Source organism: Anopheles maculipalpis, chromosome 3RL (genome assembly GCF_943734695.1).
Source record: "Anopheles maculipalpis chromosome 3RL, idAnoMacuDA_375_x, whole genome shotgun sequence".
Lineage (NCBI taxonomy): Eukaryota > Metazoa > Arthropoda > Insecta > Diptera > Culicidae > Anopheles > Anopheles maculipalpis.
This window is the reverse complement of record NC_064872.1, coordinates 13,570,365-13,596,136: the sequence shown is the minus strand read 5'-3', so window position 1 is coordinate 13,596,136 and position 25,772 is coordinate 13,570,365. Positions and strand designations below refer to the sequence as shown.

Below are 25,772 nucleotides of genomic sequence, written 5' to 3'. Positions count from 1 at the left end.
AATTGACTGCTGCAGTGCACATGCTTCCGAGCGGTCAAGATTCTGACTGTAAGCGGTAGTTGTGTAGGTCCCTCTGACGCGGGACTTAGAAGTCTATTAAATAAATTGTCGAACAATCGTACGGATCAGTACGTGTGGGGTTGTGGTGAGATGTATCGCAGTGAGAGAGACCAGCCAGGGTGAAAAAGTCCTGGCGTGGTTAATGGACGAATAGAGGAAGAGGTAACTCATCCTGTCTGTCGGATACTATTCGTGGAACATTATGTTTGTAATCCCTGCTTGCCCTGTGCCTTACTTTTTACCTCAAGCAAGGAAGGTCGTTACATGATTAATTTAAATTTAAAATTAGTTGTAATAATCGTTTGTACACAAGGTACCCGCTGTAAATGGGTCGGTTGGTCCTATGGCAATCATGTTACTGCCAAGATATGGGTATCATTGTTGAAATATCTCCACTAGGTGTAACTGGTAAAGGTGTTCCACTTTCCGTTCCACAGAGCACGGGAACTCTGTTAAAGTACTTTTGACTTATGGGTTTCCAGAAAAAAAAGGGTTAATTATTTGAGAATATTCTTAAATTATTGGTAGAACTAAAGTAAAGCGCCTGTCAATCACCTATTTATCTGCCTCTGTTTCTACATAGTCCTACCGAAAGCTCTGTGGCCAATTTTTTTCAAAAAATTCACATTGCAACAACATTTTGTAAGTAACATTTGCACTGATGCAGGATCACTAATGTGCGATAGTATCACTGTCCATCGGAGGGCCACCATCCATCCCCGGTGCAGTGCTGCCAACCGAACAGAGACACCAGTAGTTTGCTATAAAATCCGACACCGAGACGCATACTTTATTCTACTCAATTGAGCTTCAATCGTCCGTGGCAGTCCGTGGAGTCCCACCTACCCGTCCTACTCACATACATACGCTCGCATCCTCTTCTCGCGCGGTGTTAGTACGTAATTCGTAACGGACCGGCAAAGTCAACAAAGTGCCAGGCTGCCGGTGTAGAACATTTACACCCGCGCACCAGCTCACGTAGTTATCCTGTTTTCTTCAGTGCGAAAAAGATTTATTTCGCTCGTTTCAACCGTTAGGTGGATTCACCTTCATTCCAACTTACCTAGGAAACTGTTCGTACATGGAGAATGGGAAATGAGTCTGGGCAAAAAAAGAAAACAATTTGGGGACGCACAAATTTGCAAAAATAGTAACATTACCTCCGGACCAGGGATAGCGGGGAGCGTGGCCACGGTTTTGCGATTGAGATGTCTTGACGTATTTATTTCAATGTTCCGCATGAACTGTTTTGTCTAATCGCTTTTTTCGTTTTCTTTTTTTGTTGCAGGTAAGTCATCATAAATGCCGACAAAGAGATTATTGAAAGGACGCCAGAGTAAGACGTTAATTACCAGCCCGAAAAAGTCACTGAAGCTCGGCGTAAGGAGTGGTTCAAAAATTGACTTCACATCACGCACCAACAAATCCACCTGTTTCTACCCAATATGGAATCCTCTCGTTGTTCGGGTGGTTGGTGGCTTTCGGGCGAAGGTTCTTATCTACCAATAACAAAGCTTGCAACATCGTTGATGTTAGTGTCACGACGACGATTGCCATGATTTTATGGAATATCTCGTTCCCGGCGAGTGGTGTGCTGTACTCTCCGTTAATGGATTCATCCTAACCTCCCAAAAATAGCACACACAGTCACAGCCGCCGCAATACCCACGCGCACCAAAAAGAATGTCGTTCATGAATTCTTCAAATTGCCTCATCACGAAGATGGAAAGGTTCTCTTTGACAGGAAACCTCAGCCTCTATAACGGCGCCCGAAAAGCTCAAACGCATAAAACGCTTATCTCCGGGCTGATGCTTCGGTTGAGAGCTGGATGAGATTTTCGTGCAAGAATTTTATTACCATCTCTTTTCCCCGCGGATCCTCAGCACCTCGCGTTCAAACGCTCTCGGTGGCAGCCGGAAGCAAATAGAATTGAGGGGGGGATGGCAGTAAAGGACTCACTCAACATAATTTCCTAATTAATCTAATGACAACATACGCTGGCTGTCGTCGCTTACCTGGGGCTGGCGTGTTTTGGAGAAAATAAAACCGGCCCGTTTGCTCTGCGTTTGACATTACCATGTGCGTAGTGTCGTGGCAGAACGACGACGCTAGATTGACTATTCAGTACAGAGGAGTACAGCAGGGCGTGCGAAAGCGATACACGGACCCTAACGACCGTGTCGGTGTACACGAATTGGAGCTAGGGGTGAGAATCGTTACGTGTGGGATGAGCGGTGTGTTTCAAGATATTTTCACGTCCTCTATAAGGGGGTGCCTATAAAAAGAAACCCGAATGTGACAAATAGAACAGAGAAACTGGGATGGGTACACGTACGCGGGGGCAGAATTGTCGGCTGCGATATGTGTTAGATGTGTCCACGCATATCTTGATGGTGTGGCGATTACGACGTCTAATAGCAAAGTTAAGCCTCTCGGGTTCAAAGTAATCAGTAGTATCTGCTTCATTTGCTGCATTTGGCGAGCTGGACTTCCTGATCAGGATGACATTTAGGGTCGTCCGTTTCTGAGGCGCACCGTGTGCCATTCAAATGAGAAATGATTGGACGCGTTCGAGAATGGGTGGGGTCATATTTTCTTCTCGCCGCACCAGATGACGCTCGGAAGGCTATGCAAAATGCTGTTATCCTTGTAGCGTTTTCTTCCAGTAGTTCCAATAGTTCGCTTACTGTACGGGATTTACTGTTGACATTCCCACGACTAGAAAAAGTGAACACGCACATGCATGCAAAATAGCTATGCAAATTGATTTGCCGCAGTTAGCTACCGTTTTCTTCCATTTTTCCGGATGCAGCACAGCTGTCGTTGCTGCATTTCGATGTGTTCGCAGTTGATCCTCTGATGGTTAGGAGGGTTTCTGGTCAAATCGAAAATCGATTAACAAATTTATTGTCCAGCGAGCTCGTGTGTCTTGTGAAGCAGGGAGCTAAAAATGAATAGGAAACAATCGGTATCGAAGCTGCTCGTCTGCTTCCTTACTGTGTGCGACCCTGTTTGCCGATGTAAACCGGGTGGGTAACCCGAAGGGCCATCCGGAAGCAGTCAGAGACATAAGGTTTTTCTTTTGCCTGGTCTTGTACATGCTACTGGAGAGAGGTTGACAATGTCAGATGCCATGCCCCCATCGTTTGCTGACAAATCGAGACACAACCAGAAAATGTGTTCCGAATGGGACGTGAGCTGCAACTCCCCCTCCAGACACACATACACTAACTCATACACACGACGATTGTTGGCCCCTGTGTAACAACACGTTCTGATGATGCAGGATGTCACCGAGGGGTTGTCTCGAAGGGCGCAGCACGACAACGGTGGCAACCACGACGCTGACGACTACTGGTCCTGGTCTTGGACCAAAGGACAATCTGGTGCGCTTTCCGGCACCGACCTAAAGATGCTCGATGAAGCTGTGTGACCCGATGCTTGTCTCGTACGCTTGCTCACGCGTTTACGTTGGGTGTGAGAAGTTCCTCGTAATCGCGAATCAGTATTTAGTATGAACACTTTACTTCTGTTCTTTTTTTCCCATCGGAACCGAGCAGTTTGATGCTGTGACGGGGCGAGTTTTAGGGCGGTTTGTGTGTAGTTGACAGTGCCGTTGTTCTTCGTTGGCGTTGCTAGATATCTCACAACCTCGGGACAGATGTACATGTCTCGAGGTGCCCGGTACGGCCGCTAACTGTGGCCTTCGACCTAACGCGATTTAGCAAAAAAAAAAAAAAAATACAATGCGGCGAAGCACTGAAGAAAAAGACAACACGTCTCCCCTGTGCGCTGCTAAACCGAGTATGTAGAGAACCGTCCTCGTCTGCACTGCTGCTGCTACTCGATGGTCGTTCTCGCTTTCCAGGAGCGTTTGGGAATGGTTTTGACATTCTCATGAATTTTTATGCCGCTTGTCTTTGCTACCGACACGGATCCGTAGCACTCTTAGCACCGTACGAAAACTCTAACTCGACGGAAAGTCCTCAGCATACTACAGCGAACCTTCTCGGGGCAGCATTTTTCGTGAGCCCTCGGTAGCGTCTGCACTCAGTATTCATATCGACAGCTCCACATCCACCCGACAGTGTGTATGTGTGTGTGCTTGTTGGCGGCCACGTCGTCTGTCCGCTGGCAGGCTATTGCATGAGTATTATTATTATCTGAACTGTTGCCGGACAGTTGGGCGAAGAGATGATGACTCTTCGATTGGGTCGGTAGTTGATTGTTCCGACTACTGCTTCATGACATAGCACGTGATACGAAGCTCTCGGGTGGGAAAAAGAGCAACGTCAAAAAACTTTTCGACTCGTGCTGCTAGCCGTAGAATCGTGAAAACTATTATGCCTGATGGTGGGAAGGAAATTGATTTCCAATTTCACTTTTTCCTTAAAGCTTTCCTTCAGCTCATGCTTAATCATGAATTTTCTAAACAACTGTATGTTTTTGGGGTAATTATTTAACACTGTAATTTTGTGTAGTTATGGATTTATTCTAGGAGCTACTATTCCTCCAAAAAATCAACGTACTTTCGAAATTATATCTCGGTTGATTTATGGTTAATTTGTCAAGTAAATCATACCTGTACTGCAAAACTAAAATTAGACGCATCGTTTGAAAATGAAAACCAAAGCAGTAAAATACACCCGTCTGTGTTGTGCCAAAAAAGAAAATGAAACAAACTCAAACAACAGCAGCTGTATCACTTTCTGCAGGTGCTACTAGCAAAATACGTCTGAGAATGCAGTCCCATTGAAGTTGTTTAAGTTTTTTTTGCCTTCACATTCATCTACACGTTAGACAAACTTCTAGAGCAACACGCCAGTCTCATTTTGTCCACTGGCTGGCTTCTGCTGGTGGTGTAATCGAAGGGAGGGGAGGGTGAGACCACCGTTGGTGTACTTTATCTGACCGGCGGCGGAACCCAAGGAAAATCCGAGACAGAAATAACAATCATAACAATCTAAAAATAACAAGATTGCCCGCATCGGATCATGCCACGAGACAGTAAACAACCTCAAATCATCATCATCATCATCATCCGTAGCCGTCATGATCAGTTTTGAGGTTGGAAGGATACAAAGAATGCTGTGTGTGCGGATCGGGTTGGTTGGCCAATTGGTGGTTCGCAACATGCCGACCTACCGAATACCGAATAATGCTTCCAAATCTGAAGAGTTCCCAGAGGGCAAATGTACAATCGTTACACACCACACGTCCTAGACCGATGGGGATTCCTTTGGCTGAGATTAGACCAAAATGTAAACAAAAATCTAAAGACGCTCCATGTGTTTGTTGGATGATGTGAGCTGTTAATACTAGCACGATTGTACTGATTGATCGCGTTCTTATCGTGCTCTAATCTGCTTATCGTGCTTATCGTGCAAATTTCTTGGAACTCTTGGGAAGCGGTAATTTTGATAAAGATTTAAACATGCAGTTAAATCAAAACTTGTCAAGTAGAGCTTCAATTCCAGCCTCTACCTCTTAGGAAATTTTGTTGCTACAAATCCTCCACCTCTTTCAAGGTGAATTGAAATCGTAGCAGGCATTTTGGAATAGAAATGTTACTTAGTTTGAATATTCCAGGATTGAGCCGACCTAAAACTTGCCACTCCGAGCTGTCTAAAAGATGCAGCTTCAACTTGAAAAAACTTAAAAAATGCAACAGGATCCAGGTTAACCTGAACTAATCAAATAGTTTATCTAGAAAACTCTATATTTGAATTAAACAATCTGCTTACGCAAATGAATATGCAATTTAAAACTCAAAACGTTAACACAATACCCTTAAAGTGAACTACTCCAAACAAGCGAAGGTGCACCCCGCAAAAAGCACAATTGTCTCGTCTCACTCGACGGCGTGCAGACAAATTGCACTGCAGATTAACACGGCGGCACGGTACCATCGAAGCTAATGAGCCGATACGGATGAACACAACGAGCGTGCAAATAGAATTTGTCACGGAGGAATATAAACTCCCCTTCAGTACTGTCCGCATTCGGTCCAGCCTTTTTTTCCACCCCGAATTGTTGGAAGCTGCACCGGAAAAGTGGCCATTCGGCAAGTCGCTCTTAAGTGCGGGACGAAATCATCTTCCCGCGGTGCCGTAGCATCGCGATTCGCAGGATAACGATGTAGCAAGGCTCCACTGCTAGGAATAGGCGGAAACGATGCCAAATCGTGTTGTCGCTGAATGTAAACCAACGGTGGACGCGGGTTTTTTTGGTACGTTCTTTCGGTTTGTTGCATTTACACGCTCCCCCGGCAGGAGTCTGGACCGAACTTGAAGTAAAGAAGTGTAAAATTGTAGAGAGCTGCCCTTTTTTTTATTCCCATTATGTGCTGCAAACCCCGTACAACGAGCGACACTACGAACGATGTAATAATTAATGCTGCCTGTTCGTTCCTTTTTCTTCCTGTGCTTGTGAAAAGCGACGAGTCCTTTCGGAAGTTGGGAAAGATCCGTTTTCAACCGAGACTGCACACGAGTATGCAACCGTTGTCAAGGGAAAGCCGCGTGTGTGTGTGTGCGGTTAATGTGAGTTTAGCTTTTTTGTACCTTTTGCTAGCTCTCTTTCTCTCTCTCTCTCTCTCTCTCTCTCTCTCTCTCTCTTTCTCTCTGTGCTCCCTTTTTTCGTTCGGTCGCATTTTGTCTTCCTGTAATTTATGGTAGCTTTTAGCTTGCCAAAAGAAAACCACTAACCGTGGAATGAAGCCTCTGTGCCCTCTCGGGATAATGTGGTGCATGAAAACGAGATGATGCACTCCACCAAACAATTGTAAAGGTGGCGAGAGCCACCAAAAACCCACACATAAAAAAGTGGTCCGGCGCGACTTATGAAGTGTTCTGCGTAATTAAAAGTTTATAAATTAGGAAGATAATAAATCTCTATCCCTTGTTTCTTGTGCCGCGGTTAAGGGGTGGTAAAGGGCACGAGTGACTTACGAACGGATATCATCTTGTTTTGGTTGCCCAACGCAAAGTGTATGATTCATTTTAGTGGGCTCGGTGAGAGCTAGTTTGATAAAATGATTATTTACATTTAAAATAATGGGGGAACAGCTTTGCTTCAGCTATTTGTATTGGTTTTTTTAAATTTACTATTCGTTGTCAGGTTGTCTTGGTGCTTTCTTATGTTCCATTCACTTCACAAAATATCCGCATTCCATTTGTTCTAAAATCCTAAAAAAAAAAAAACACACCAATTCGCTATTGAAGTTCACCAGGCAACCAACTATGCGAAATAAAGAAACACCACCACACCCCATTGGCCTGGTATTCGATTTATGCGATAAAAACAAGATTCTAACTCACGGAAATGCACCATTTGCGTCATAGAAACAAATCGAACCGACCCGATTTTGTGCGGATGTTGTCACCGGTAGACGAAGGTAGGCTAAGTGCATAAACACAGTATTAGTTGTTTTCCAAATCATGTTTGTACGGATATAGAGGAAGCTGCATTTTTGCAATGGGATGGTAGCGGGGGGGGGGGGGGGGGTTGGGGGGGTTGCAATCGGTTTTGTATTATTCATTTTTTCACTGTTGCAATAAATGCTTTCGGTGGCGTGATTTGAAAACGTTCCAAAGGTGAAATGAATACGCCGCCCGCTGCAATGTGTGCTTGCAGTGAGTGAGCGCGAGTGAGTGTAATCTGAAACGGTGCCAAAAGCACATCGTCACAAATCAATATACTGGGCAATAAGGAATTTCTTTGCTACACGTGCCCTTCTTCCTTGAAAAGGTGGGTTTGAGATTAGCTGTTTGTTTTGGTATTTTTTGTACAGGACGCTTCTTCTTGGTTCGCATTTGAAGATCATTTTTGAGCTAGCTTGCATAGCTTTTCGATAGCTGCACAGCCAGTGGAGAGATTGTCATAATTTTGTATGTTTTAGAAACGTTATTACAATAAATATTTTATCCTGAATCCCTTCAAATTACCAGTTAAATATTATTCTACTATATCTACGATCCACGCGGGGCACCTCTGGGCCGCCCTGAGGCGATTGCGAGCAAAGTTTTAGTAACACATTTCGTACTGTTTGGTGTTGTTAAAACGAAAATCTACCGTTTTTTGGGAAAATTCTCCTTATTCTTGGCTTAACCATCTTCTAGGTTACGCCAGCCATCTTGCTAGACTGGCTGATAGCACGTAGTTCGATAAGTCAGTTGTCAAAATTGATGATGATACTGAAATGATCGTCGAAGCGCCTCCAAAACTTCTGTGGGGTGTGGTACAGTAAGGTTCTTCATCGCATAGTTTAGCAACAAGACTGCAGATCGAGAACATTTGAAGAGTATGATTTATATCATTGAACCAGCCATTCGCTAACAATTAATATTCACAGGGAAATCATCTTCTGTGCAATTCGCAATTCTGAAAATAAAGATGAAGATCGGCTAACAATATGAACAATTTTTATCATGTGGAAGCGTTTGATGTAGTCTCAAAAATAAGTAGAATACATTAAAAAAATCGCTAGCTTTTATGTGAGTAATTTTTGCAAAAAAAATTACCGGTTGCAAAATAATTATTTAAAAAACACTCTTGATAGTCCTCTGAACATAATCGTTTTTGGCTACAATGTGCGACATATTTACAGATTTTTGATTAGAAGCATTCTCAAAAACTGTGAATTTAATGTAGAAATATTCCGTCCCAAACCGTAGACCAATCTATGAAAAATTCTCTCTCGTTCAGCCACGCCGTACGACGATCGCAAATGGGAGATCCTTTTGTGGTCAGATTGTCTGGGTTAATACGCATCGTGAATGAACTGTTTGTTTGGTTTAAAAGCAGCGATGCGTGCTGATGATCACACCACCCCAAATACTTTCATTTCAGGTTTGGGTGTAACAAGCAAGGGATGATAAACCCGTGGTAGGAGGAAGGGTTACGGTACCGATCAATGAACTAACGACTATTGTGTCGATCTATTGTCGCTAATGAGGCAGAGCACACACGAAAACAAGAAATCGGAAGGATGCCCAAGCAGACGTAGCAGGCTCGTGATCAACGAGAATGAAAATAAACGGCCAGCACAGCACACAGTTGGCACAGTTACACTGTCACGCGGATATTCGGTTCGAACAACAAACAAACCCTTTTGTGTGTTGTTACAATCCTACGCTGAATTATGACACATCTTAGCTGTCCATTTGTATTTGTTTCCCGCGATATTTTTACTAAGTAGTTAAAAAGTGTAAAATACAATGCATTTTTAAAGATTTGAAAAAGCTATTTTACATTGTACTGAACTCGGACCCAATCATCGAGGGTTTTAACATTCTTTTAAAATGACAAAAATCTAATACGACTTTGCCCATCCCGGTGGCAGCAGGTGCGCGCACGCTGGTAAGCAGAAGATGATCGGGTCCGGAAATAAACTTATCACCCCGAAATTAATTGCTTGTACCATTTGTACCCGCAGTCATGTGTAATGAGCTTGTACACGCCCAGCAAATGTCTCTAGTTTTGGTTGTCTGCTTTGTCGAGCACCCAAGCACACGCTACGAAGTTCGGGAGGGCATGATTGAGAATTGGCAGTAATTTGAAGGATTCCCTCCGGTTCGGTACGATGGGTTTCTCGGTGCGGGGCATGCACGAATGGCAGCTAATGTTGTTTCGGAAGAGATTTATTTTATTTTTCGTGGCAACAGCGCTAACCCTCAGTTAGCAAGACCGTTAGTGTCGTGTAATGGGGCTGCGCTCCGAGGCGATTGTGGCGCCAAAGATTTATGCTCCATCGCCATTTGGCTTACCCAGCCGGGGGAGGGTGCTATGGTGAAGGTGGCGAATGGGTGCGCGAAGGTGCGACGAGACGAGAACGTTCAGCTTGATGAGCTGTACTGGGACCAAAAATAGATGTTTGCCGTTTGTCGAGTTTGATGTTTGATTTTATTTTTGAAAATGCACTCGTGCTTTAACGCGGTGGAATGTGTGTATCATTTGATTTCGACAAACTAGCTGCATGGCTTAGGTTTTCCTGCAATCAAGACTTGAGTTACGAAACTGACAGCTTTAGTCCACATCTGTCAAACATTTGTAGAGCAATCGTAGAACGATTAAACCAAGTAACAGGTAAAATCTATACGAAGCATACGACAACTTTGACAATCTTGTCACAACAATAGTTGTGATTGTGTTTTATGGCGAATTATCAACTTTTCAGTCGCCAAGCGCCAACTGGTTCATAGTCAACATTGACCTCAATATTCAATGTAAAAGATCTAAACAAATCTTACCAATACGACACTATTTTCGTCCTTGCATCGCAAACTGACAACCACAAATCATGAGTGCTGAAAACTTACTGTCACTGGTATGAAATCTGTACCATAGTTCCGGCAGTACTGTTGACAACAGCTTGAATTACTGCATGCAGAAGTAAATTTACTGGCTCTCCGGTTTCATACCAGCAGCATGCCAACGTATTCTGTATTTCCGGAATTTCTTCGGCTTTTTTTCCAAAAGGCAAATGCCGCCTGCCAGCTATTACCGGGCGTCGTTTGTACAGTGACCTGATTCTGATATATAAAACTCCTGTAGAGTAGTATGCTACTTTCATCATTTTATTGGACCTCCATGGAGAGGTGTAGCATTTTAAATGCGATCCTTCCTTCGGCTTGATTCTTTCGTCCTTTTAAGACATAATATTACAATGAGAACTTGTCAATTTATGCTACTCTAAGAGAATTTTGGAACATTAAATAGGAAAAAATGCTTTAACTACAAAATATAGCGAATAGATGTGTATATGTCAGTCTGCCTCCAGCTTCCGTAGCGAAAGGACGTGTTTCGCTCGAAAGCGTCTTTACGGATCATTTGTATACGGCAGAAAGAGGCTATTGTTCTCGAGTGCGAATGCGTAGTCAACGCGATTACCCGTAACGCACCTATCGGTGTCTCCGTCTTACTCCGATATTCGTGCGGAGAGTGTACCGTTACTTCTATCGATCGAGTGGCGATCGACGTGTGTTCTTGTGTTGTGAGTGTGTGTATCGTTGCTGCTGATCGTAGCGATAAGCAAGCGTATCAACGCAACGCTATCGCTTTGATCGACGCTTGTGCCACAAGTTAGTGTGTGTGTGTGTCGGTGTGTGTTTATTTGTGCATCGTGTGATACGGTAAGTGTTACCCCTTTTTTTATCCGCTCCGTTGTCTCCGGCCCTACCATGGCGGTAGAGCAGGATGCTTCCGACTCCGATCGGGAGAATGATCACTCGAAAGAAGTGAAAAGAAAGCCAGGGCGTCCCAAGGCTGCACCAGCGGCAAAAAAAATTGCCTTGGACGAAAGGCCTTCGACATCGAAGGCCACTTGTAGTAGTGTCACTTTGGCAAAGAGTGCCCAGGTGACAAAAAGTGCCCCGCTGACAAAGGGTGCCCCGCTGGTAGCAACTAACGAGCCGCTATCAGAACACCGAGCGCGTGCTTACCCGCCGTCGTGGGAGGGTAAGCCGGTTGTTTATTTTATGCCACGAACAAAACAGCTCGATGTGAGGACGATCGCGGCATCGCTGTTCAAGAAGTACCCGGGCGTTGCCGATGTGTTTCGGATGCGTCCAAATAAGATCAGGGTTACCGCAAAGGACCGGGCTCAAGCCAACGTCATTGCGGCTGACCCAGAATATACGGAGCACTACCGGGTTTATATTCCCGGTAGTCTGGTTGAGGTTTCCGGCGTAATCGAGGATTTCGATTACCCTGAGGAGGAAGTGGTGCAATTGGGCTTTGGGGTTTTTCAAACCCCGAACTCGCCCAAGATAAAAGTGCTTGAAGCAAAAAAGCTCTTCAAGCTTGATGCTTCAAGCAAGCCAGAAAAAAAATATGTCCCGACCTCCTCAATCCGGGTTACGTTTGAGGGTACGGTACTCCCGCAGGCCCTCATTCTAGAAGGCCTCAGGATACCCATTGACCGGCCGTACGTACCAAGGGTGGCCACCTGTTCAAAGTGCAGTCGGATTGGGCATGCCGATGCGTTTTGCACTCGCAAAACTTCCTGTGGAAAATGCAGAGGGGCACATGCCACCGAGGAGTGCAAAGCTCCCTCCCAAAAATGTTCTCATTGCCGGGACGAGTGGCACGAGGTAGCTTTGTGCCCCGTGTACCGAAAACTCCAAAAGGAGCAGACGAAAACAATATCCGAAAGGGCACGCGGATCGTACAGCGATGCTCTAAAGGGAGCAAACGCATCAAACCCTTTTGCTGTTTTGGGTACAGATGCAAATGGCAAGTCCAGCCCGACTGCACTCGAACAGGTGCCATTGAGACCGGTGAAGAGAGTACCTTATAAAAAGGTACAAAGGAAAGTCCTAAGGACAAAAACTAAATCCTTGGCACAACAGCGTCTCGCCAAAGCTAAAGCTTCCACCCCAGTCCAAAAACGAGATGCTGAACATCCCATTCCCGCTCCCCAAATTGCCAGGAAGGAGCCCAAGAAAAAGCGATCTCCCCGGACCGAAGCCCCTCTGGAAAGCTTGGCTTTTCCAATCGGGGGTTGTCCGAAAACCCCTACCCCGTCCCTTTCCGAGATCCTAGAGTCCCTCCTCATGACCCTCAACCTCCCGCAGCACCTGCACATGATCGCTACTTGGGCCCTTCCTTTCCTGAAGGGGATGATCAAACAGTGGCTGGCCCAATGGCCATGCTTGAGCATGATGGTCCGATTGGACGATTAATTCCTCCAAGGGCTACCATCTTACAGTGGAACTGTAGGAGTTTGCTTGGCAAGCTAGACTCCTTTAAAGCATTAGTGGGCGAGCACAACTGCGATGTGTTCGCCCTCTGTGAAACTTGGCTATCGGAAGAAATTAATCTTACCTTCCCTGGATATAATATAATCCGTGAAGATCGCATTACAAGGGGTGGGGGAGTACTAATTGGTGTTCGAAAGAGTCACGCTTTCAACAGAATACCTACCCCTAGGCAAGAAATTATCGAAAATGTCGCAGTCAAGGCAAAAATTGGCGATCTTCACGTGACAATTGCATCCATTTATATCCCCCCGATAGCCAACAATGAAAAAGAAAAAATTGAAAAGATCAAAGAGGATCTTGGAAATTTAGCAGCGGTCTTGCCTGGACCACTTTTGATCCTGGGAGATTTCAACTCCCATGGAATCGACTGGGGCTGCGATAAGGATGACATTCGCGCTCCAATTATCCGAGACATCTGCGACAGATTTGGGTTTTCAATCCTCAACTCAGGAGAGGCAACTAGGATGCACACACCGAAGAGTAGGGCGAGTGCACTGGACCTGTCTCTATGTCCATCAGCGATGGCTCTGGATTTTAGCTGGAAGGTGATCCAGGACCCTATCGGCAGTGATCACTTGCCGATAGAAATTTCCTACATCAAGGGAGGATGTCCAGGAGGTGGAATCCCCGTTAAATGTGACTTAACGAGGAACATCGACTGGACAAGATACGGTGAATTAGTAGCCGCTTCGCTTTCTCTTGACTTGGAAGATTTGTCTCCAGTTCAGGAGTACGAAAAACTTGTTTCAATTATAAACAAGTGCGCTCTTGAGGCCCAAACAAGGCGTTCCCACCAAGCAAGGACATTCAAAAAACCTCCCACTCCTTGGTGGGACAAGGATTGCCAAGCGGCTTTTAATAAGAAGCGGGAGGCGTTTAAAGCATTCCGGGACACGGGCTCAAGGTCTTTATATGAAAAATATAAAGGACTGGAGAGATCGTGTAAAAACCTGTTGAAGGCGAAGAAAAAGGGTTATTGGCGTAGATACGTCAATAACCTAGACCCTTCCGCATCACTTAATTCGCTTTGGAGGATGGCTAGAAGGATGCGAAACAGCAACAACATCAACGAGAGCGAAAGCTTTTCTGGCGAGTGGCTAAATGAATTTGCCCACAAGCTTTGCCCTGATTTCGTCCCTGCGCAGAACTTTCATCAAAATGCGCCTGGCAGTGACCCTATCATGGACTCACCGTTCACTATGGTTGAGCTATCGCTTGCTCTCCTTTCAAGCAAAAATTCTTCCCCAGGCCTGGATCAGATCAACAGCAAACTGCTGCAAAATCTTCCCGACATGGGCAAGAAACGTCTGTTAAGAATCTTCAACGATATGTTGGAGTTCAACAGCGTCCCGCAAGAATGGAGGGAAGTGAAAGTTGTCACTATTTTGAAGCCTGGCAAACCGCCATCAAGACACGATTCATATCGGCCGATATCATTACTTTCGTGTCTGAGAAAACTCCTTGAAAGGATGATTCTTTTACGGTTAGAAGAATGGTTGGAAACCAACAACCTTCTCTCAAGTACTCAGTTTGGTTTTCGTAAAGCCAGAGGTACTAATGACTGTTTAGCGCTTTTGGTGACTGAAATAGAGCTTGCCCGTGCACGCAAGCAGAACATGGGGTCTATCTTCCTTGACATACAGGGGGCATTTGACTCAGTTTCTCCATACAAACTGAGTCAAAAGTTAGAAAATGCGGGCCTGGGACCAAAGTTGAATAACTTATTATTCAACCTTTTGTCGGAAAAAGCTATGAATTTCAACAATGGTCACGTGCAGTTAAAGCGGACCAGTTTCCATGGACTAGCACAAGGGTCCTGCTTGAGCCCACTGTTATATAACTTTTATGTTAGTGAGATAGACTCTTGTCTAGCGCCAAACTGCAGTCTTAGACAATTGGCAGACGACGGCGTTATATCTGTTGCAAGCAGAGACGCCGACGAAATACAACTGGCTTTACAAACCACTCTGGACAATCTTTCCGAGTGGTGTGAAAACCTTGGTATCAAGTTCTCTGCAACGAAAACTGAGATGGTAGTCTTTTCTCCTTTTAGCGATACGGGAAAAAACAGGGAGAAAAGGCTATATGACCCGAAAATTGATGTCTTTCTGTATGGTGAAAAGATATCAATTACCGACAATTTTCGATACCTTGGTGTATGGTTCAATTCTAGGCTAAACTGGAGTACTCACTTCACCCGTCTGGTGCAAAAATGCAGTAAAAGAATCAACTTTCTAAGGACAGTCACAGGATTCTGGTGGGGCGCACATCCATCAGACGTCCTGAGACTGTATAAGACAACGGTGCTATCCGTATTGGAATATGGAAGCATATGCTTCCATTGGGCATCCAATACGTTGATACTCAAGCTTGAAAGGCTACAGTACCGCTGTCTTAGACTCGCACTAGGGAGCATGAAATCCACACACAACATGTCCCTAGAAGTGATGACCGGAGTGATGCCGCTCAAACTACGTTTTGAAATGCTGTCGCTTCGCCTTCTAGTCCGTTGTTCAGTATCAAATCCCTTGATAATAGAAAATTTTGAAGCGCTTCTAGAGACAGGTTCTAAGAGCAAAATCCTCAAGATCTACGAAGATTTTGTTGCCCTACAAGTGCATGCTAGCGCTCCACAGGCATTAAATCGTGCTGCCCTTCCTGAGAACTACAGTTCCATTTTAATAACAGATTCCTCATTGCACGAGGAAATTAAGACCATACCTAATGATCTTCGCCCGAGGGTAGTTCCGGGTATTTTCATGGATAAGTATGGTCATTTAGACCAAATAAGCCAGTACTACACTGATGGATCATCCTCTGAGGAGGGCACTGGCTTCGGTGTTTTTAGCGAGTTCACCGAAGCTTTTTTCAAATTGAGGCAGCCATGTAGTGTTTACACCGCAGAGCTAGCCGCAATATTTTACGCACTATCGATGATAGCAGCGAGACCTTCGGATCAGTACTTCATCTTCACTGATAGCCTTAGTGCTATTGAAGCTCTGAGATCTCCGAAGGCTGTTAAGAGTCAGGATTTCCTCACCATAAAAATCATTGAACTGCTTGGCTCAATGTTCGATAAGGCGTATAGGATCTCGCTAATTTGGGTCCCTTCTCATTGTGGAATTCCCGGCAATGAGAAGGCAGACTCACTGGCCAAAACAGGCGTCCAGGAAGGCGCTTTTTACGACCGACCTATCTCGGCCCAGGAGTTCCTTCGTTTCCCACAGCAACTTTTCCTGTCTCGCTGGCAGAGCATGTGGGAGGCGGATGAACTCGGGCGTTTTCTTTTCTCGATCTCTCCGCAAGTGTCCCTGCGGCCTTGGTTCGATGGGCTCTCTGTGGACCGGGCGTTCATACGAATGATGTCTCGACTGATGTCGAATCATTTTGCGTTGAATGCTCATCTACAGCGTATAACTCTGGCTCAGACAAAAGTATGTGGCTGCGGTAACGGATTCCACGATGTGGATCACCTTCTGTGGTCCTGCGTGGAATTTGAAACCGCAAGACCCTCCTTGTTGAGCGCAGTCGAGAATGTCGGCAGACGACCGGGTACAGAAATCAGAGAAGTGTTGGCTACCAGGGACCTCCTCTACATGAGGATCATTTACCGATTCGCCAGAGACAACGGTCTTGTCCTATGATTCCACATCCCAAGTATCCTTCCAATCCTTGTTCGTATTCCCCAATTCCTTTTTTGTTAAATGTTGTGTTGTCTATGTTTTAAGTGTATTTTTTGTAGTGCCACGGGTGATCCGATGACTGGGCAATAGCACTCGAGGGTGATTCCAACACTGCCGTAAAAGGGAGGCAGGCGTTGTTCAAAGTGCAGTGTTCTCCACTCCAGTCCAGTTTTGGCACATTGAGTTTGACAATGTTGGCGTCGGGTTCGGGGTGTTCGGCGGGTTCAGTCTCGGGAGTAGTGAAGTCGCTTTCGCTGCTGCGGGATAGAGCTTGTCGATCATCCTTTGATTGGACGTTGACTAGATTGAGCTTGGAATGTCATTGCTGGAATGCACTGGAGAACACTGTACGAAGACAAATAAATGTGCTGTCTAAACAATATTTGTTTGTTTGTTGCAGTCCAGACCAATCCACAAAGGACAACAATAGAACGGCCACATCACCACTATAGCCGGAATTCGGATGTAACCAACCACCATCATCACAATAGACACAGCAATAGCCCCGGACCATCAAAACTCACAACAACCACCACTACATCATCATCATCATCATCATCATCATCATCATCATCAGCATCATCAACACCATCACCACAACCATCCACAACCGAGTATGCCCGGGATAAGGCAAATAATAGGGAGGAAATGCCTTATCAATATGATTGTAATTTTTTTTTTTCAACACAAGCGGTGTTGACAATACGGCATTGGACCGTCATAATCAATTGTAAATAAAAATGTGTATATGGACAGCTGGAAACAATTACTCACAATCGCACAAAGCGATCGTGTAGAGTTCAACGCATTTGGCAAATGGAGCGATTCGATGTAATGTGTATCTTACAACAATGCAATTGTAATAACAGGACCATACGGAAGAGTTTCACACATGCATACACGCACCTAAACACACACATACAGTCACCAAAATAGCTAAACATCTTCGACGGATCTGGTGCAAACTGCTTTCCCCGCCCTGAGATATACGGCATGGTGACGAGCAGATAATATCAATGTGTCGTTCGCAATAGCATTGCGCCTCTGCCATCAGCCAAACCATCAGCTAGCAAGCATTCTCCAACAGCCAACCGAACGCTGTTGTCTTGCGCCAGTCCTGCGGAATGTGACAAAGGGATGGAAGGGAAGATGTATAAATAAAGAAATAAAAACGGCTGGAACGAGAGCGAGAAATTGCCATCTCTGAGGTGACAAGGAGCAGGAGTGGACCAGTACGGGGAGATGAATGAAAAATCCTTACCGGAGGGGGATAAGGAGAAGCAAAAAATAAATAGCGATGCTCGAGGACATGGGTGGTGTGCCCGAGGATAATAAGCGAGCGACATGAAAACTCTTTCATAAGAATTTGGCATCGATTCAAGTCACGACGGGGATGAAGAGAGCTGCCAAAAGGAAAAATAAAAATGGAATAGTACATGTTGTATTCCATTTTTTTTTTATTATTTTATCCTATCTTTTACAAATTTTTTTTTCTATCACTGATTCACTCGCCTGTCAGCGTAGCTGACTCAATTTGTTCGGTTACGTGTGTGTGTACCCGACAACTCCGACCATACGGAGTTGTCTTATCCTGTGCAAAGGATGCAACCGGATGGATTTCAATGGGAAGGTTGAAAAAAAAAAACAAAAGAGTGACCAAAATAAAAACACCGTCACCAAACTTTGGCGTAAAAGCTGAACGGGTATCATCCCTCCCGGAGTACGGTCCTGTGCACAGCGGACGGTATTATTGCAGCAGCATTATCAGGCCCCGGTATCGAGCGGCTATCGAGCGGCAAGCGAGATTAAACATTGCCACCACGAGTGCAAAGGAACCGAAAGAACGTCTTAAAAGCATTAATGTTCGTACTTCCGGTTATTGTCACGGATTAAGGGCTTTTCGAAATAATTTAAGTGCCAACAGCCGGGTCGTGAAATATGGTAACCTTCACGCGAACGGAGGCGCAAAAGTGCACGTTGTGGCTGTTATTTTTGTGCTGCTGCCCGGAGCCGTAAGGTTCGTTTTGTTTTTCTACACATGTAGTGCACATTTTTGGACATTTCTTGTTGTACACTGCATGAGTGAAGAGTTTTTTGTTTGTTCCTTTGCCGTTTTTGCTTACTGCCATCATCGAAACTTATCCAGCGGAAGACGGCAACGAGTGAAAACGAACGTCAATGATCAGTAATGCCGTTGTTTATGTACGTGCCTGTTATATTACCGATAGCTTTATCTATCGATAGCGATTGGAACGAAAGGTTTTAATCCGAATTGTCAAAGTGACAGACGAGAACGACTATTGCCTCTACTGAATGCCGAGTTCGTGCCTTCTCTGTTGAACTCTCCAGCTTGAAATGGTGCAGATCTATAACTGCTTGAAATTCACAGTAATGTATGTGTTTAAGGAATAAAATAAACTGGGATGGCAATAAAACTATTGCTAGCATCGCTGATAACCGATTCGTTGTCAATGAAGAGGATTATGGGGGTGTGGTAGGCGACCGGTGGTACCGGTCTTCACACGGCAGGACCGGGTATAATCGAATCCTGGTAGGACATCAATTATGAATGTCTACTAATCAGGACTTAGAAATAATTCCTAAGGAAGAAGAAAACAGGAGGGATAGGACTATGAAGGGAGTAAAATGATATATTCTACTTATAGGACTATGAGGAGTTCCATATTCTTCAGTGAAAGTTTCTAAATTCGCTCATTTGGGACGTTGTAGTCAAACAGATGGTTTATGCAGTTGACTTCGGAAAATCCGAATCGTAACCATGGATCATTGTGGTCTTAAACTGAACGGAGGGAAGGGATAATGATCCCTTCCCTTAACCTTAACCCTTATCCCTTAACCTCCTGATCCATTACGAAGACAATAAAGAAGAGAAGGAACTTGAGTGACTCTACGGCAGCTGGGACCTTAACCGTAATTGTTGTAGTCAAAGATAAAGTTTGCCATTTTTCACTCTTTTTATGCCTTGATTGTCGGTTAGATCTACCGAGGAAGGATTCAAATACAAATCTATTTATTGCTCTTGAGGTCCGTTGCGTTTCTTTTCGATTAACGACATGATCGTCGCTCATTCTGATTGATATGTGACTTTGCAGGCTTATAAACAGTGTCAATGTGCCCAACATTTGCTATAATCTGTAATTTGGAACCAATATTAACAGTATTAATTAAGCTTCAATTGTTCGAGAGGTCCAATGGTAGAGGCATCCATATTCCAATCCCATCTGGACTGTCCCATCCAGTGGGGACTGATTGACCAAACTACATGGTACCAATAATTCTCGTAAGACATTTGATGCCTAACGTGCCCTAGCAGGTCGTAAAGCCAAGAAGAAGATGAAGATAATAATCAAATACGAACGATCATTAGTTATCGTTAATTTCAGTGTATCATCTAATTTTAGTAAATGAAGTAGAAGCAGTTCGAATGGCAAACAAAACAGAAATGAAAAATCTTCCTCATAAACAGGGCGAAGTTTGATCACATCACATTACATAAAGTAATTGGACGGTAACGATTTACTGACGAACTTTATCGATTTCCCCAAACGGACCAGTTACTTCGGCTGCCATTGCTTTCCGATAGTCTCAAAGGTAATTTTTAAAGGTGAACCTTTATCGATTCCTGTAAACTTCAGATCCTCTTTTAGATTATCTCGTTCTGCCAAACGGTACTGTATGTTTGGGAATCATCGCACACCCGTAAACACATCTCTTCTTTTCCCGCCCATTCTGCAACACGTCCACGGTCGAAAAGCGCATCGGCGCCAACCACCTAGGGTGCATTAATTGACCATCAATTTATTGATAAAGTACCGTGTGGTGGCCGTGGTGGGGTTGCTTACAACACAAGAGGTGGAATATAAAAGCCATCGCACCGAAATGATATTTATTTGATGCCGTTTTTCTCGAACCATTTTTTTTTTGTTTTGCTGCGTCCATCAGTTCAATTTAAGCGACCATGATCGTACCGAAAGAAGGGGTTCGGGGTGAAAACGAGCACTGGACCGATGGCAACGCAATATAATGGATGAGTTGCACAGCGGGAAACCGATCGAGAGTCGCAACCGAAGGAAAAGTGTGCACTGGTAGCTGCACTTCCACTGGCCAGCGCTGGCGAAGGGAAAGGGTTTTGTCAAAAGAAGGCAACATGTTTACGTTTTTCATCGTTTCAATTCTTGAACGAACCATTTGAAGAAAGTTGGTAACAACTTGCCAGACCAGGCCAGGGACACGGTCCAGACGGAAGTCTAGGCAGGCAATAGGACGAATCTAATTGAATTAGTTCGTCTTGAGAGAGTGTTTTTGTTTGTACTTCTTCGGTCGTATCGGTTGACTCCATGCCGTCGTTTTCAATTTGTTGTTTGTTTTCATTGTTCGTTTTGCGCTATCTTAAAGCATACATTTATGGGGGAAACTTAATTATAGCAACAGGCAAGCTAATGTGTACGGTTTGTTCCGATCGGTTTGTGAAGGCAAGATGAGCGTACGTCTGGTTATTTTATTCCTTTCTGCCCCGTTTGTGGTGGATGGCACAAGTAAGCGATAAAATTGCAATCAATCAGTGTTACCTTTATTGGAAATTGATTTTTTTTTAAATCGTCTTGAATTTCTTAATTTATTGTAAAAAAATCGGTTTTAAAATCGCCATAAATATAATTGCAGCTTAGAAAGATGTATAACACGTTCCGCAATTGCTCAATAAAAACTTAAAGCACAAATTCTTGACTCCAAACAAAAAAAAACCTAAGTATAATACAATCTTATTATGCTCTACGTGCATCTTCCCTTACAAAAACACGCCTCGGTGAAAACGTGCACGATACATATCCTTTCCCTTGTCATCGTACCACGTTCCAATTGAGTGTGGCGACTGTCGTCCGGAAGATAAATCGCTTATCCTTATGCCTTCTCTTTATTCGCCATTAAACATGTTGGAGGATTTTTATCATTTCATCGTTGTTGGCACACAGTATTTTTTTTTTTTTTGCCATGTCTTATTCGCACTTTTGGCACAGGTTTTTGCTCTCCTTTGCTTTCGCAGCAGATTGTGTCACGAACCGGGGACTAGCGAAGGGAGACGCACTGCCAAACGTATTTACCCATTGCGAGGTGTGCATCCTTAATGAAGCGTTTCCTCCTAATGCTTTTTTCTGTCCTTGGTCCTGCTTGTGCGCCACTTGTTCGTGGACCGTAGGACACTGTCCGGCCACCGGTCAGCTAGAGACACCCATGTCTTCGTCGCTTCTCGGTACAACAACAGCGGCCGGTGGCTGGTCACGAAACAATCGTTTATACAATAGAGCTCTCCAACTCGCTGCGCCTAGCAGCGGGAACGGTAACAGAGTGGTGGGGAAGGTTTGGGCCGGTTATTTATGAAATTTATACACAAAAGAATGCCATTAAGCGAGCATTAAAACTGATAAATTGTATCAGAAGTTAATGCGTTTCGCTGTCCATGCTAGTAGGAAGTTCTGAAGAGACTATTGTCGATTCTAGGTCCTCGCAGGACAACTCAGTTTGGCACTATATATATAATTTTTTTTGCGCATCTATTGCAATCGTTCTCTTTGTGGTACACTCCGCGCTTCATGCGAGCACTGCATCCGGACTGCTTCAGATCCTAACGGAAAATGTTGGGTGGCGTAGTGCACGCGCCGTTTGACGCAAACTGTGTTGGCAAGGAAAGTCGATCAAGTGGTCAAGCCCCAGTGAGTCGCCCGCTACGCCGTAAGACGCACGTCTTTATAATCGCATCTGTATCAATGGAGCAAATATACTCGTCCAATGCCAAGTTAAATATACATTTGACCAGTCGTCCACCCCACCCGCGTACATTTTGCTGGCCGCTCCACCGGTCGGTTATTTATGTAGCTGTGGATAGCGCAAGACCAAGCGAGCGGGTGTCCCGAGCAGTTGTACCATCTTTTAATGTGAAAAATAAATCATTAATCGCCTATAAATTTCCAATCGTCGTCATTGACGCTGTCGTCTGCGCCGTCTGTCTTTTGGTCAGTTGGTTCTCGTTTAAGAGCAGTGGTGCGTCCTGTGTCGAAGCTGTGCCACACTTCACGCACCTTCTTCCAACTCCACACTGCAAGTGCTGCTGCTGCGACCGGCCGGCCTCTATTGCACTCGGCATCCGTTGCAGTGGAACCTTCTGAAAAATGTCTTCATGATGAGGAGACAGATTTCCTTCTCGCTGGCAGTTGTTTATTTTTTTTTTTTTTTATAAATCACACTCAATCCCGTACCGTAGGCGCGTGGCGGCAACGTGTGGAATGATATATTGGGGCCGACTTGCAGTCACACTAGGCTCTGCGCCGCACGAGTCAACACCCGCGAGGACGTTGGCGCTGCAGGGCGTCTTTTCGGGCTATGATGCATCGTGTTTTGCCCCGTTAGGTATTGTACGCGGCAAGAAGAACCGGAACTGTACTGGTGGAGGGAGAGGGGGGGTGGAGGGGGGAAATGTGCTGTCTTCGGATGTCGACCCAACAGTGCCCAACATGATGTTCAAAGCACATTGGCGCTAGGAGATTTGCTATCTTGTTTATTTTATTCCAATTTTTTGTTGTTGTGTTGTTTCGTTTTGCTGCATAAAATGTTTGCAAAGACAACTTTTTGCTGGTCCACACCGCACTATTAGAGAGCTTGTAGGTTATATGTTGCGAAAAAAAAAAGTGGAAAGCCCCAACTGTGCATGGTGTTGCCATAGGTAAACGCCACTTTATCAAGGATTTATCAACCCTTTCAAGTCTTCAAATAGCTGTTTTTGGAATTAATGTGGTTTTTTTTCTCTATTTTATTCTTTTCTGGTTCAAAGCCATTTTAAATAACAGTTACAGACAGGGCATTTTTCAAGTGCATATGAGTTAAAGACTTGATTCTGGAAAAAACATGTGTTGTAATCGTTTTCTTCTTGCCGGTCATAGAATGATTTACAAGTCTTATTTATTATATGCAGCCGAATAGTCAATCCGTACTTGGGACGACTGAGATTCGATTTCTGATTGTATAAAACCGGCGCCGCTAGCTCTCTTCCACCGAATCTCCTCATAACGCTTGTTTGGATTTTCTAACCTAGAGTATCTAAATTTTGGTAAATATTTTGCTATTTGTGATATATGTGAGCTGCCCAAAAACTATGACTATAAATATAGTAATTTTTCAAATGATTGGCATGAATTATTTTGAATTGTTACGAACGATTCGTTTTTAATAGTGAAATAGTGTGACGTAAGCGGCAGCAAAAGTTCTGTCAAATAAACTCTTAGGAAGGAAGAGAAGGGCTCGTTGTTCGTGTAATTTTCATAATAGCAATTATTCTAACCCCCAAATTAAACTGGTAAATAATGCAATTAAGCTAATAAAACTTCCGCCAAGGAATAATTTGTCTAGCAAAAAAGAGAACTTTCATCGGTACGAATAACACAGAAAAAACAAAACCTTATCCTAAATGGAACTTCCTTGTGCATTGCGATCTATTAGCGCAACTGAAGCAACAATTAGCGCCCCGGTAGAAAACAAACAACCAACAGAATAGAAGTCCATTTTCCACCTAGCATGCAGCAACGAATGTTAAAGCCCCACGACGCGCAGGATCATCAAACATGCAATCTTCACTTGAAAGATTTCTGCATTTGAAAACCAGTAATCGCGCTTTCTAAATGAGCCCCAATTGCCCACCGAGAACTCCCGGTCGGATGTGGTCGATCGTAGAGTTTTGCAAGGAAAATCAACGTAATTTTTCACCACTTTGCACTTGTCCGCTCCGTGCTTTTTATTTTTTTATTTTTTTGTTTGTGTTCCACCACGAACGGAAAACAATTTTCTCAAATTAGGCAAAGACCGCTTTTCCGCGCCTTTTTAGTTGCGCACCTCAACTTTCGAGCCCTGGGTTTTGTGATATAATATGCTGCCATATTCCGCAACCCGTACCGCGGAGCATATTTTGGGTGGGTGGGCCGATCCATTTGCCGGTATTATCCTTCCACCGCAGAAAAGTGTAACCATAAATCATCTAACTGCAGTAAATCACGAACGTTTATCGGCGACCCGACGACGCGCCGCGCAATGGCACGAATGGGTGCGAACAGTTCTCAAACAAAGTAGGAACAATATTTCGGATTTGCTTGCCATTCTGCTATGTACTGTGCCGCTGCTGGCGGCGTGCTGTGTGCAAGCAAGTATACCAGTTGCATCTGTCGCTTTTGCTTCGCCGTAGTCTCGCATTGAATTAAGGAAAAGTCAATCGAAAGGGGAATGGTGTTGGAGTGAGCTGGGTAGCCGAAGAAGAATATGCCTCATTTGCTTTTTCTCCACGTTTGTCATCCTATTTGGGATTCACATTGACGTGACTAAGGCGCGTTAGAAGGATTACAAACATGCGATCATACGACGACCGGCTGACGACACCCACTGATCCTAGATCGGCGGTATTTACCAGCGTGTTCCAGTGTGTGTTGGAGAGTTTTACAGCTTTCCCCTCAGCGGATGTAACCGCATTGGAAAACAAATAAGAAAAAATAAAACGATTACACTTTCTGTAATTACGTATGATCTGTGTTTTGTAGACGATAAATCGTTTTCGACGTCGCGCCGAAACCTTCAAACAGGCGATAGATTCGTGCTGTATTGTTTTTTTTTTTTTATTCAACTCTTGTGTTTGTTTGTAACTAAAAACTTCTCGAAACAACCTACCTACATACACTTTTCCACTACTTCTAGTAACCGACATTAGAAAGGGAAAAAGCTCTCCACCGATGTGTAGGCAAACTCTGAAAGCCAGTAAATCTTCATCAATTGCATCAACGCCCTTTTCACGTTGGCGGAAAATTTGCAAAGAATAATGAAAGCTTTTTTCAAAAACACAGCGCTGACCAAAGCGTTGGCGGCCGTTAAAATGGAAGTGCTTGGCTGGGGTAATTTGTTTGAAAAACCTTTTGCACACAAAGTCGTCGTGCCTTCAGACAGGTTTTTTATTTGCATTAATCGAGTAACGTTTGTTTGATATTAAATAATGTGGTGAAGTTTCTTCTTCGTGCGAAGTTTTGTGAAATGCGTCGATGAATGAGATAAGCGGCGCGTAAGGCTGTTCTGTTTCAATTAATGCCGGTGAATTATGAAGTTGTGCGGAGCAGAAAAATAAATTTCAAATGTTTGTCACCGAGATTTTGTTACACTCTGTTTACGTCAACATTATAATACCCAAATGCGAACCGAGAAAGGAAACAACACGCTCTCACA

General features: G+C 44.3%; 3 protein-coding genes across 6 annotated transcripts in view; 2 read left to right on the top strand and 1 right to left on the bottom strand.

Moving 5' to 3' along the window:
• The window catches only part of LOC126565418 (proteasome subunit beta type-2), a 549,154-nt gene that overhangs the window by 125,670 nt on the left and 397,712 nt on the right, over positions 1-25,772 (bottom strand). The window lies entirely within an intron of this gene.
• LOC126560416 (mucin-19) overlaps positions 1-25,772 on the top strand; it is a 183,722-nt gene that overhangs the window by 127,510 nt on the left and 30,440 nt on the right. The gene's annotated exons all lie outside the window — the stretch shown is intronic.
• LOC126563976 (uncharacterized) overlaps positions 9,260-25,772 on the top strand; it is a 333,716-nt gene continuing 317,203 nt past the window's right edge. The window contains exon 1 of the mRNA XM_050220858.1: positions 9,260-9,269. The gene's annotated coding sequence lies outside the window, so the exon portion shown is untranslated. The remainder of the gene's footprint in view (positions 9,270-25,772) is intronic.